Source organism: Crinia signifera, chromosome 1 (genome assembly GCF_055691185.1).
Source record: "Crinia signifera chromosome 1, ASM5569118v1, whole genome shotgun sequence".
NCBI lineage: Eukaryota > Metazoa > Chordata > Amphibia > Anura > Myobatrachidae > Crinia > Crinia signifera.
The window spans coordinates 345,723,156-345,736,253 of NC_139217.1; positions in this window are offsets into that span (position 1 = coordinate 345,723,156).

A 13,098-nucleotide genomic window follows, 5' to 3' on the forward strand; every position below is an offset into this window, starting at 1 on the left:
TTGCGTACCGCTAATGGTTAGAAGTTAAAATATATTGTGAAACACCAGAAATTTACTTATCTATGTGAGCGCTTTAACACAACAGAGCGATACGTCACTTCCGGTGACGCTCAAGGTTGCCGGGGCGACGGAACACCAGTAACAGTATTAGGAACTTCCGGCTAGAAATATAGCGATACGTCACTTCCGGTGACGTTCAAGGTTGCCGAGGCGACGGAATAACACTGACAGTATCAGGAACTTCCGGCTAGGTCTCCTCGTATTAGTGAGAGACGCCGGAAAATGAGACAAAACCACTGTGATATAAATGTGGTGCCTGACTACCTATATATGCATTGATAATGATAAGGTAACATACTGATTGTTTAATAATACATCTCTATTCGTCTCTGTAGCTGTTATATACCTCGATTGGCCAATTTTCAACATGTGATATAAAACATGTGACTATTGGATTTGCATAAGATGATGTAATGATTTAAACCCGGAAGTGAATCCGGGGGTCATCTCTGTTAAAATACGAAAATATACTGTTATACGGTTCTTTTTTGAATTAACTGCGAAGTATTAGAAGAATAAGGTCTGTCTCCATCTAGTACATTATAGTTTTCATTGGTATTTTTATTTTTTCTATGAGTGAATCAATTAACTATGCTAAGTACTCCCAGAGGACACTGGGTATAAATATGAGTCTGATATACAGGACAGCATACCTTGATAAAGCTGGTGTAAGGCCAGCGAAACGCGTAGGTGCTGTGCTACTGTTGGGTTCCAGATCAAAGGACTTACATCGGAGGATCTACCTGCTCAATCGACTGCCTAACTTATCCCCCCCCTTTATTGGATGTCTACGGCTCAATTTCCAAGAAAAGCAAATATCACAGCCACGAGGTTGTAGGTGAGCTTTCAACAACCAGCTCCTCCCTCGCTGTGGCACACTCGGATTACAAATCGCCGTTCTTGGGACTCCAGCTATAATCGGGACCAATTGGAAGGACAGTGCAGGTCAAATCCTACCATCCCTTGCCTTGGGACTGCTCCTATAACGTGAGATCTGGCAACCTTATTTTTAAATCTACATTTTTTATATATATTTTTTGTCCATTTTTATTATATTTTTTCTATTATTTTTATTATCATTATTATATGTTTGAAATATCATACCTTAATAGGTAATAATAAATAAGTGTATTTTTTACCTTATATTGATTCACTCATTAATATCTAGCGCTGCTATTCCTTGTATTTTCTTCCTGTTTCTCTTTGTGGGGACTGACCCTCCCCTTATATAGCAGCAGCTTATTGAACAAGCAGCTCATAACAAGCGCTCCCAGGGGCAACACTTAGTGTTGACCTCCTTTTTCTCTCATCTCCTTCAAGAGACTTCATCAGGGGTGTGCCAGTTATTTTGAAATAATCTGGAAGAATCTTTATAGTGATATAAACTAGATACGTCTTCTCAGTTTATTTGTAAACTTTCTCGTGTCTTTTTAGTATTTCTTTTATTGGAAGCTCCTTAATGCCATCCTATTATTTAGTAGATTGGATGTGAATCCTTATATGTAAGTTTTGTTTCTGAACCATTTAGAAACGGATTATATTGACAGGACTCTATGGTTATTCATTCCTGCACGCATAAATGATTCCATAGGCATCTATATCACCCAATTTGGAATACAATCCTTTTTAAATCCTTTAATAGTGGATATGTATTCACACCTTTTAGAGTTCAGATCAATAGACAATCAAAAGGAGACCACTCCTTCTAGTGCTTGTGCATGTGTACTCCTCAAGGTCCAAATGGCAAGCCCTTAATTGGTTGGTCACATCCACAGTACCATATTGATGTTTTAGATAATGTGGAACTAAAAATCACACTGATTAGCAAAGCTTCTTGCTTGGATCACTGTTTTTATGATCTCAGATCGGTTTTACCCCTGATGAAGTCGTTGTGATGAAACGCGTCGGGTATTTCTTGCAATAAAAAGATTATTCATCTTAACGGACTGTGCATAATCATTGTGAATACATCCAACATTGGACACATTAAGATGATCTCCAGAATGTATTTCTGATTTTAATTAAATACCAACTGGGTGGTACATTTTATGTATTAGGTTGCGCACCCCAATAATTCTTTCTGTTGTATTTGTTTGTTGTTCCTCACTAACAGGAGGGATTTTGGTGGTGCTCTATATGGCTTACAACGCAACTCAGAGTCAAACCCCCAAATCTGTGTGTGTGTATATATATGTATATATATTTATTTTTTCCACCCAGAAGATTGAGGTTTTTCTATGGATTGTTATTCCATATTTTCATTTCTTCCCAACAACCCATGAACAGGTTGGTGTGCTTGATGCAAAATATGTTACCATGGCTGATGGAGCTTAATTTGAAAAAAAGGTTTCATTCTCTCTAATGTCTGTGATCTGACTTTCTGTTTTTATCTGATTTTGCCTCTCTTTCTAAGATTTGATTATTCTTAATTTTCCTTTGTGCAGGAATTTAACTCTTTGAGTGCCAAGTCAATATGTCAAAATAGGTGTGAAAATTGACATTTTTATTCATTATAAATGACCTGTATAGTTTACCTTACAGGTATATAGGAAATATAATCTTTTGTACACTACATTTTTCATTTCAATTTATATAACAAATGTGAGAGACATTGACATTTTTAGCAGATATTTTGAACCTCTCACACAGAGATTTTGGCAGTGGCGTAACTATAAATTTTGCTCCCCCCCAGCCAAGATATTTTCTGCCAGGTGTTCAGCATCACTTGATCCTCGGTGCCGGAAGCGCTAAGCTCCTGTTAAGCCACTGGATGTTGGCACTAAAAGAGTTAAACTCCAAAATATTGACAAAATAGCAATAAAAGGTATTACAGAAAGGCTTGAAATTCCCCCGTCCCATCATCAATTAATTAGTTTAACCTCTATAGCGGTACACAAAAAATATATAAGAAAACTTATCAAAAAGTTTTATCAAAGATCTGGACCACATTATACAAAGCTTTACAAAATAAGTTGATTAAGAGGATATCATGAGATTACCTTAAAAAATTTAATCAAGTACATATTTACAGAAAAGAAAAAAAAAGCTCTGGAAAAATTAACGGATGACATAGGGGGAGATTCTCTAAGAATCTCCGCCCCCTTCGCCCATCTTCGGCTTTATAATCATCGCATATGTTCTAACATCTTGCGTTAAGAGCTGTCCTTTGCGGTGAGAGTCGCCGGGTCCCAGCAGGTCCCGGCGGCTCCCCCTCCCTCCCTTACCCAGCACTGATGCGCCAGGCTCTCCTCCTCCCTGCACCCAGAAGAGGATCAGTGCAGGGAGGAGGTCACAGGTTCGGGCAGCACAGCTCTGTGCTGCCCGGACACAGGTGAGGGAGGAGGGGGCGATGCGGGGTGGCGGTGGTCTGTGCGGGGCGACGTTGCGGGGCGGCGGTGGGATGCGGTAGAAGCCCATTGTAACCCGGCGGGGGATGCTTACTGCATCCCAAAATGCGGTAAAAACCCTGATAACAGGGTTTTTACCACATTTTGCGCTTAGAGAATCTCCCCCATAATCATAATTAAACCAGCATATAAATACTCCTTGAAGAATCATACAAAAACTAAAGGGAAAACCCACAAAAGTATTTAAACAAAAACTGGAATACTGTACCTAAGTTAAAGTTGAGAAATGGGGATAATTACCATGAACGAATAAGATTTCATCAGCTTTGTACAGTACCATCATCCTAAAATGTAATTTCCATTAATTCATAGCCTACTGTAGTTCATAAAAAGTTTCTCCTCATTTTGGCTCCTGCACCATTGTTACTTTCGGTTAGCCATTGTTGTTTTGCTTTATCTACAATTATTATAGTAGTATTCCTACAATCATCTGCATTTTCGTATATGCTTGTAATGGGTATTTGTGTTGTCATACATTTTTTAACTAATAAAACATTTAAAAATAAAAGCCTGCTTTAACTTTAACTATGGGCAGCATAGCTTCTTCTCTTAACGTTAACAAGCCCCACTCTGTAGTAATTTGCTATATACTGTATTAGAAACACAAAAGCAGTCTTGCTGCATTTAAATGACCTCTAATAATTTCCATTTTGACACCTTAAACAATTGGCCGAATCTTCATGTGTGTTTCCTTTGGTCTCTTACATGCCAGTACAGGCTTGTGTTGATTTCTAGCTCATGCTTGTTTACAGTAAAGCACATTAAAAGGATATATGTACATGGTTGATTGCTTCGCATCTGTGCTATGCTCACTTGAATCAGCAAAAATAGAGATCATTGATAAAATAAAATGGGCAATAAAAATATCAAAATAATAATGTTTCAGCGCTTGGATGGTTCATAAAATTGGCAATGTACAACATTTTGGAAGCCCATTCGCTATTCAAGTTGTTGCATAAACCTTTTGATGTGAGCATACCAAAGGCAAAAATAAACTGTATGTATTACAATTCAACATTAATTGGCTACCTTTATTTAATACTACGTAAACATTTTAGTAATACATTGTTCTTGGTACCCTGCCTGTAATAGTATTTTGGATCTGTTTCCTATCACAGCCTGACATACTACAGTATGTAGAGATTCAGAGGCACTGTTTAGTATGTTTGTCATGTTAAAAGTTTAATGGCCACATCCTTGACTCTGCTTGGACTTTGTATGTTAGAAATACATTTTTGTCCTATTCATCTTATACCCCCCCCCCACACTAGAATCTGTGGGGTCTGGCACTGACCTTCAGTCCACCCCCTTCTCCCCGAATACCATTACGGGCACCCCCCCCCAGTACCATTACTTACCTAGCCGCGGAGGCACAGCATCGCCCTTGTTCCTGCATGCCTCCACTCGCACGCATCCACTTGGGAGCACACACTGCACAGTGCAACCTGCAGAGCACCGAGCCCCTCTGTGTCCTAGGCTCGGCACTCTGCAGGTTGCACTGTGTATTGTGCGTGCCTGGCTGGGGGGGCGCCAGGTGGGGGAGGCAGTGTGCGGCCACAGGGGTAGGGGGTGGCACCATGCCGCTGTGGGCAGCTGCCCGGGCCCCTCCAGAGGCCAGGGCCTGGGGCAGCTGTACCCACAGCACCCCCCTGTCGGTGGCCCTGCTTAGACCCCTTAATATTGGGTCTACTGTCTCCACTAAACATAGTTTTGTATGGCACTGTCATCATGTTACTAACACTGCTGTTCCTATTATTCAATTTATTGATTGCTCAAATGCCTAAATGTGCTATAATTAATGACTGATAGCGGTTTGCATCCTTGAAACTTGGTTGATCACAGAACAGAATACTGTACTTATGTATATCTACTTGTGGTCCTAGTAGACTAGTAGACACTAATATTACATTAGTATAAGACACTAAATTGATCTCACTACCAGATTAGATACACCCCCACCCCCAAAAATGTCAAACTATAAAGGTAATTTAACATAAAAATAGATTTATTAAGATACAGTAAATCATGCATAATGTCTAATTGTGCTGATCCATGGTGATATGAACTATTGAGTGTGACAGTGGCCACTTAAGGCATTTTAGGGCACTACAGTATTGTTACATTATTCTACACTTTAATTCTCCAAGTAATTTACATAAGGTCATACTTATGTATATTACCCCCATATCACATTAAGTCACAATATGGTGCTATATTTATTCAAATTATTCAACACTGTAGTGCCTCTGTAAATTATATTATACAACATTGTAGTATATTATGCTACACTATGGTGTTACTAGTCATTCACATTATGACACACTGTAGATCACATTGTGCCACACTGTAGTACCATGAGAGTTCATATTATGCCACATTGTATTGCTCTGAAGATCAATATGAGCCACAGTGTAGTGCCCCAATGGATAAGCCATAGTATATGGTCCTAGTTATATATTGCATTACTCAACAGCTATTGAGTAGTTCTTCTCTGTCTGGGTTAAAAGCTGGGTCTCTCAACTCTTGAGACAAAGATTACTTTGTCTTGCTAGATTAAGAGATCCACAGATTTCTCTGCAATAATAGACAGACTTGCAACTTGTCTGACACACAGGTGCATCACTGCTAAGACATCCACATTTAGGGGGAAATTTACTAAGATCAGTCAGATCCGTGCAGGCTTCTCAGTATAAAAAATTAGAAATAGAAATAATAAAATTTGCAAAATGGTATGCAGTTCCCCTGCCCTGCAATAACCAGCCCTGGGCTCATTGAGCTTATCCAGGTTGCAGAAATATAGGGGGAAAAAAGCTGGGGTCCCCTTGTATTTCTATAACCAACAGCAGGCTCTTGGCAGGGTTTTGGTCCCCAAAATATGGGGGACAAAAGAAGTAGGGGTCTCCTGTATATAAATATATAAGGAAGGATAGGGGTTCAGCAACTATAAATGAGACATATACTGTATATCAAATAATTATAAAAAGTATTAATAAAAGAATATTGAGGGGGGATAGGGAATTCTACACATATATCATGATCATAAAGATGAATCATGTGCTCAGCAAAGAAAATTCATGCAAACCAGATCCAAGGAGCGGCACCCGTCAGATTCATCAAATACAGTGTAATGCCAGTGTGCAAACTTTCGGGAGTTTTATTCCCTTCTTCAGGCAGATATTGCAATATTGGATACCTGATTAGGAACATTAAAAGCTGGGCAAAGAGACTGAGTGCACCAATAACTTTCTATTGACCCACATCACTATATCTAGGCTTCATGCACAACACTATTTTTTTTCCAAAGCAACAAACAGAGTGCCAAGTGCTTGCCTACCCCATGGCTGCATGCATCCTGGGGGGTTCAATAAGCTGTTGCACAACAACCTGATATTAATATATTGAGACATAATGCTATGATCAGTGAAAGAAAAACATTTCTTTGTCTAGGTAAATATGCCTGGAGACAAATGATGATATGAAATGAACCAAAAACTCCCAAAAAATCCATAAATATATACAATATTTTATCATCTATACCACATCTTTCAAGCCATATTTACTCCTCTATAGTGCCTAGATTTTTGTTTCAGAATAATTATATTTAGTCTTGTTTAGTTAAGTGATCATTGCTTGTCGAGATTTCTCTTTTTTTTTTCAAAAATGTATTTTTATTGAAGCTTGAATAATGAGACAACATACAGTGTAGGTGCACATATATACAATGCACAAGAGTGGTCAAACAATAAATTGTACACGTACATACTGTCTAAAGCAATGACATATTGCCAACGGTAATAAGAAGCTTAAAAAAAAACTTTTTTCGGTACTTGTGAGTTATCTGGGCGTCCGATTTTGGTACTAGATCGCATACGATATCGCATGCGATATCGCATGCGATTTGCGATTTGCATGCGATTTAGCATGCGATTTGCATAAGATTTGCTATTAATTTCATTACCCCACTATCCCCAAAGTGTGTCTATCAACGTGAACCCGAAGCGTGGCGAGCGCAGCGAGCCCGCGAGGGGCGGCGGTACGTGTCCTCCGACCTTTTCATGCCCTACTATCCACTAGGGCGTGGAGTGAGAATAGAATAGTGTGGCGAGCGCAGCGAGCCACCGAGCCCGAAGCGTGGCGAGCGCAGCGTGCCCCGCGAGGGGACGCGGACACCTTCACAGATATCCGCGTGCCCTTGCGGGCTTCACAGGTGTCCGCGTCCCCTCGCGGGGCTCGCTGCGCTCGCCACGCTTCGGGCTCGGTGGCTCGCTGCGCTCGCCACACTATTCTATTCTCACTCCACGCCCTAGTGGATAGTAGGGCATGAAAAGGTCGGAGGACGCGTACCGCCGCCCCTCGCGGGCTCACTGCGCTCGCCACGCTTCGGGTTCACGTTGATAGACACACTTTGGGGATAGTGGGGTAATGAAATGAATAGCAAATCTTATGCAAATCGCATGCTAAATCGCATGCAAATCGTAAATCGCATGCGATATCGCATGCGATATCGTATGCGATATCGCATGCAAATCGCATGCAAATCGTAAGTACCCAAATCGGACGCCCAGATAACTCACAAGTACCCTTTTTTCTTATTTTATATAACAACTCAAATCACGGGAACAATATACACACATCTAGAGTAGGAGTTTATCTTGTATGAAGCAAATTGTGCGGTCCACAACAGATTAATCTATACGTACATAATATAGAGTTCCTGATAACAATAAAATGTTATAATCTGTGTTTCGCCTAGAAAGATGTGTGTATAGCAAAACTGGATTTTGTCCAAAACTTAGGACAAAACAATATAGACAACATTAATAAAACAAACCATTGGTGCCTACCCGGTTCCCAAGGCTGCCGATCCATCCATAGGGCGATCCATCCATAGAAGGGGCTCGAGCAAGAAGAGGAAGAGGGAAAGAGTGAAGAAGGAAAAAGGAAAAAAGAGGGGGGGGGGGATTGGAATCGTAGAGTAAGGGAATTAAATAAAAAAGTGGCAATCTTATATGGGAATAGGGTCTTTATTGTCGAGAAGTTGATAGGAGTACCAGGTTGTAGATGGAAAACATTGCTTAAGAGCAAGTTTAGTCGCAGGGGGTAGGGTCTGAATAAATTTATCCCAGCATCGAAACAAAGCAGGCATCAAGGTTTCTTTGTACTGGGAGGTTTCAAGCCAATCCATCGTAAACAAGATGATTAAACGGGAGGTAGTCATGGGTAGTGTGGGTTCAACCTCATGGATCCATTGTTGCAGGATTGCTATATGGCCTACGGCTGACAGGATCATTATTCATTTTTTATAATTTCTAGGTATGCCTGATTGAAATTTCAATAGTGGCAAATCAATGGGGAAAGGGAGAGTCTGCTGGGACACTTTATGGAAGCTTGAATACTATTCTATTGTTTTACATACATAATCTACACAATAAATAAAAAATAGTATCATCAGTCACAAAGCATTGGGTGATATTGTTACAACATCAAAAAAAAGACAAAACAAGTTCAAGTGACAAGACTATAAACAAATGAAAAGCAACAAAGAATAATATGTCCCACTAAAATGAAATAGTTATGTGCAAATAAAGAAAAAAATATATATACATTTGTAGTAGCTTTGTGATCTACACATATGCTTCATACTAAAATAAATTTTGTATTCTGTGTGCTAGTTTAAAAGACTCTGTTAGAGCAAAAAGAAAATGTACAGTTCTCTGGGGAATCGGGGATTCAACGGTAGGCCCGGTGATATATGACCTCGCCCACTTTTAAGGAAGGGGTTGCTGCAAACCTTCAATAAGTGTGTTAATGCCACCGGGCAGGGCCAGCGCCACCACTAGGCAGCCTTAGGCATTTGCCTAGGGCGCCGGCCACTAGAGGGCAGTACTGGGCAGCAGAAGCAGGAAAGCTCCCACCAGAGGAGAGAAGAGCAGGAAGAAGAAAGTACCTGCAAGCCCAAGTACTATTCATCCTCCCAGCAGGGAGCAGCAGGTGAGTCGTACCCCTGCCCCCCCTGGAGCCCGCCCGTGGATTAGCGATAATCTGCGGGTGGCACCCACTGCCCACAAACCAACCCCCCCTGATTGTTGGCGGCAATGCCCCCTGTGCTGTTCAGTGAGCAGTAATCTGTGGCTGGCTCCCGCTGCCCCTCCCAGTGCTGGTCAGCTGTAATCCGCCCCAGCAACCGCAACGTCACCCAGCACCAACCCACACCCCCCCCAATAGAACCTGCTTGCAACCAAGCAGGTTCTGTCAATCATTTTCTAGGATGCAATAGTGAAATGATAGACAGAATCTGGTTGGTTGCTATGGGCAAATAACCTCATTTTATTGCAGTATTACAAGGAATATTCCAGCATGTAGATTAGAAGAATGACACTGTTGTGCTTGAACTACTTGGCCTCCAGAAGGGAAAGTTATGAAATCATTTATTGGGGTTATTCAGGTATGGTTGGAGGTGCGTCCTACACTGCATTCGCAGGACATGTTCTGTGAGTGCGGAAAGGGGTCTACAGCAGAGGACGCAGCAGGCTCTCAGTGATTGATAGTATATTGCCATTTGGAAGGCGAGGAGTGTGCAAATGGAAGCATGTAGCCTCTGTTTAGAGGAGGGATGAGGCCAGAGATCTCTGTGGTTTCAGAGATTTCCTGGGCTCTGCTATGGACAGTTTGTGTGTTCCCACTGCTGGTGAGTACAATATCTGATACCTGCGTACTAGGACACAGGTCAGATCACTACTGTAGCCGAAAGCATCTACTTGTAAAAGACAACTCCTGCTGAATTACCAACCGTATAATGCTATCATTGCTGTTTCCAAGTAACTCCAACCACATTTCAGGTACATGCTTAGTTCATACATATAATTGCCTGAATCAGGTCCCTTTTTCATTTAACAATTGTTTGCTTAGTGCCATCTTTGGATTGTGAGAGACTGTGACTGCAAATCAGCATTGTCGGACTGGAGTATGAAGGGCCAACTGGGAGAAATTTGGGGTAGGTGACCATTCTTGTGTGTGTGGCCAGTCTCCAAATGGGGTGTGAGAAGTCAGCAAATTGCCTAACCATTAGAACGTGTTTGGACTGGGCATCTTGATAAATACAGTATAGTGTATATAGTAAATACTGCTAGTGCATGCATGATAATGTATCACATTAATAACAACAATTTGATGCAGAATATAAACCATGGTCCTGTGAAGTATAAAGTACAATATATATATAATTAAAGTGCACATTCTGGACCCTGGACACTAGCGGAGGTGGGGGCTGGTCACTTTGACTCACCAGGGATTTCCCTTGTACCCCAGTAAAGTAGTCCAGCTCTGTGTGTCAGCAATAAAACCTTGTTCTAACCAGTCCTAGGATTGGAGACTGAGTCCACGGGATTGAGGTTTTCTGAACATAAGTTTAGAATTATTGACAATATTAAATATTATTTCTATAAGGAAATGTATCAATGTTCATTTATAGGAAATATTTGGAAATATAGTTTAATTACCATTATTATTATCATCTTTTATTTATATGGTGCCACAAGGGTTCTGCAGCACCTAACAAAGTTCTTAAACAATTGTGCAAGACAAGTAAAGAGCAATTTATGGTACAAGACAACGTGGGACATGTACACGGTATATAAATATTTCTGAATCAGGAGACAGGACACTTAAATAGTCATCAGAGTGACAGAAATTTAGGTATAGGTGCCGATGTAAGGAGTATGGAGTAGAAACTTGTCTAATAGAGGGAAATAGGGCTGGATTAAGGGGTGTTCATCCCAGAGGCCCACACATTAGAGTAGCTTCCCAGTAGCAGTTTAGCAGTTCAGTAACACTCTAACAGGGCCCTCCCTCAGCCCTGTTAGGGTGTGTTACCCGGCTCCTAGCTCCCACCACCACTGCTATTGCCACTGCTCAGATGTCTAAGCCCTCTCCCTGCCTGCCAATGACTGCTGCTGCGAAGGAAAAGCGCGGTGTCCGGGCTGCCGGTGCCCGCCACCACCGCTATTGCTGTTGCTGCCACCTCAATGTTTCATCCCTCTCCCTGCCTGCCGATGACTGTTTCTGCTACCGGTGCCTGCCACCACTGCTATTGTCTCAGCCCTCTCCGTGCCCGGCAGTGACTACTGCTGCTGCCTAGGAGGAGCGAGGTGTCCTTGACAAGTGGAAGAGGTAACTCCGGGGAGCAGCCCTCTTGATCTCCCTCTAATCTGACCTATTTTAAAAATTTCAAAAGGGTCCTCCCTCCGGGTCCAGGGGGCAGCCAAAAATGTTGTGTCTAGGGGTGGCCTGACCCCTAAATCTGGCCTTGATGAGGAGAGAGGGTCCTGTTCATGAGAGCTTACATTCTGAAAGGGAGGGGCAGACATACAGAAGTAACACAGATGGAGTAGAAGTGAGGATGTAACAGAGGGTTAGGAAAAGAGATTGATTGTTTCATGAAGAAGTGGGTCTTGAGAGCCCATTTAACATTATGTAGGGAGGTGGTAGAGAGCACCATGGGCAAAATGTTGTAGGCATTGATGGGAAAAAAAGAAATTCTTGGCACAGTACTGTGAGTTAGAGCTGCTTGGCAGGCTCCTGTCTCTCTGTCTGTCATACAACTGAACACTGCTGCACAGTCTGACAGTCATGGTAGAAGTGCAAGATAGCCAGTTTCACACTATCTGTTACTATCTGGGGTAAAATATATTCTATGGATTAATTTGTAAAACATTTGTGTTTGGTTAATACAATGGGACACCTTAAAAGTACAAAATACACTTGCCCACAACTTCTTAGACAGTTGCTCGGACAAATTATTATCCCATTAGGTCTAGTATGCCAGCAGGGGCTGCAGCACAGGCTGAGACATACCAGGCTGGAGCCATCTTGTCCCATACTGTAGGTATTAGCTGGGCTCCTGGGAAAGTGTTAATCAAAGGCAGCAGTGGTTGCTTTGTAGAGTTCCATTGGAAGAGCTGTGGTCACACTAGGACCCCAAACATGAGAACCACACAGGTGCTACTGTACATGTAGGTTGTTTTGTAACCTGGAGGCAGGTGTCTCCATTGCCTCTGGAATTTACGCCTCTGGTATACGACCACATATCTATATGTCAATAAGAAATAGTGCTTATCAGGGGTAAAACGCGTCCAATAATACACTGTCCCTAAAGGCTTTTAGAAAGTCATATGAACAGTATCATGGTGCACAGCCCCTGATATGATATAGAAGTATCTGGAGATATTTCAGTTTGTTTAAGGGAGCTACTTGCTGTTTTAATGAACTTTCATTTGACCTAGCTCTTTGCCACATAAAGCACATAAATATAGGCAAATGGAGATTGAAAAGATAAATAACAATACTGTATGTGAAAAGTGATAATGTACTCAATTTACTACAAGCCAATAAAGAAGTGTGTAAGAGTAGTCTGCACCTTTAATGGCTTACTTTCTCTGTGGCAGACTGAACTCACAGCTACTGATCTAAAGATGCAGTGACACAAAAAGCTTAGAGATAATTAAATATTGATTTTTGTTTTCTAATCCTATATAAAAATTGTCCTGGGTGTCCCAATGGTAGTTTTCATCTCTAGGACATGGTGAACGATATTAACCCTGCTTTGTTTCAAGCTGCTGTGGAGCAAATAAAT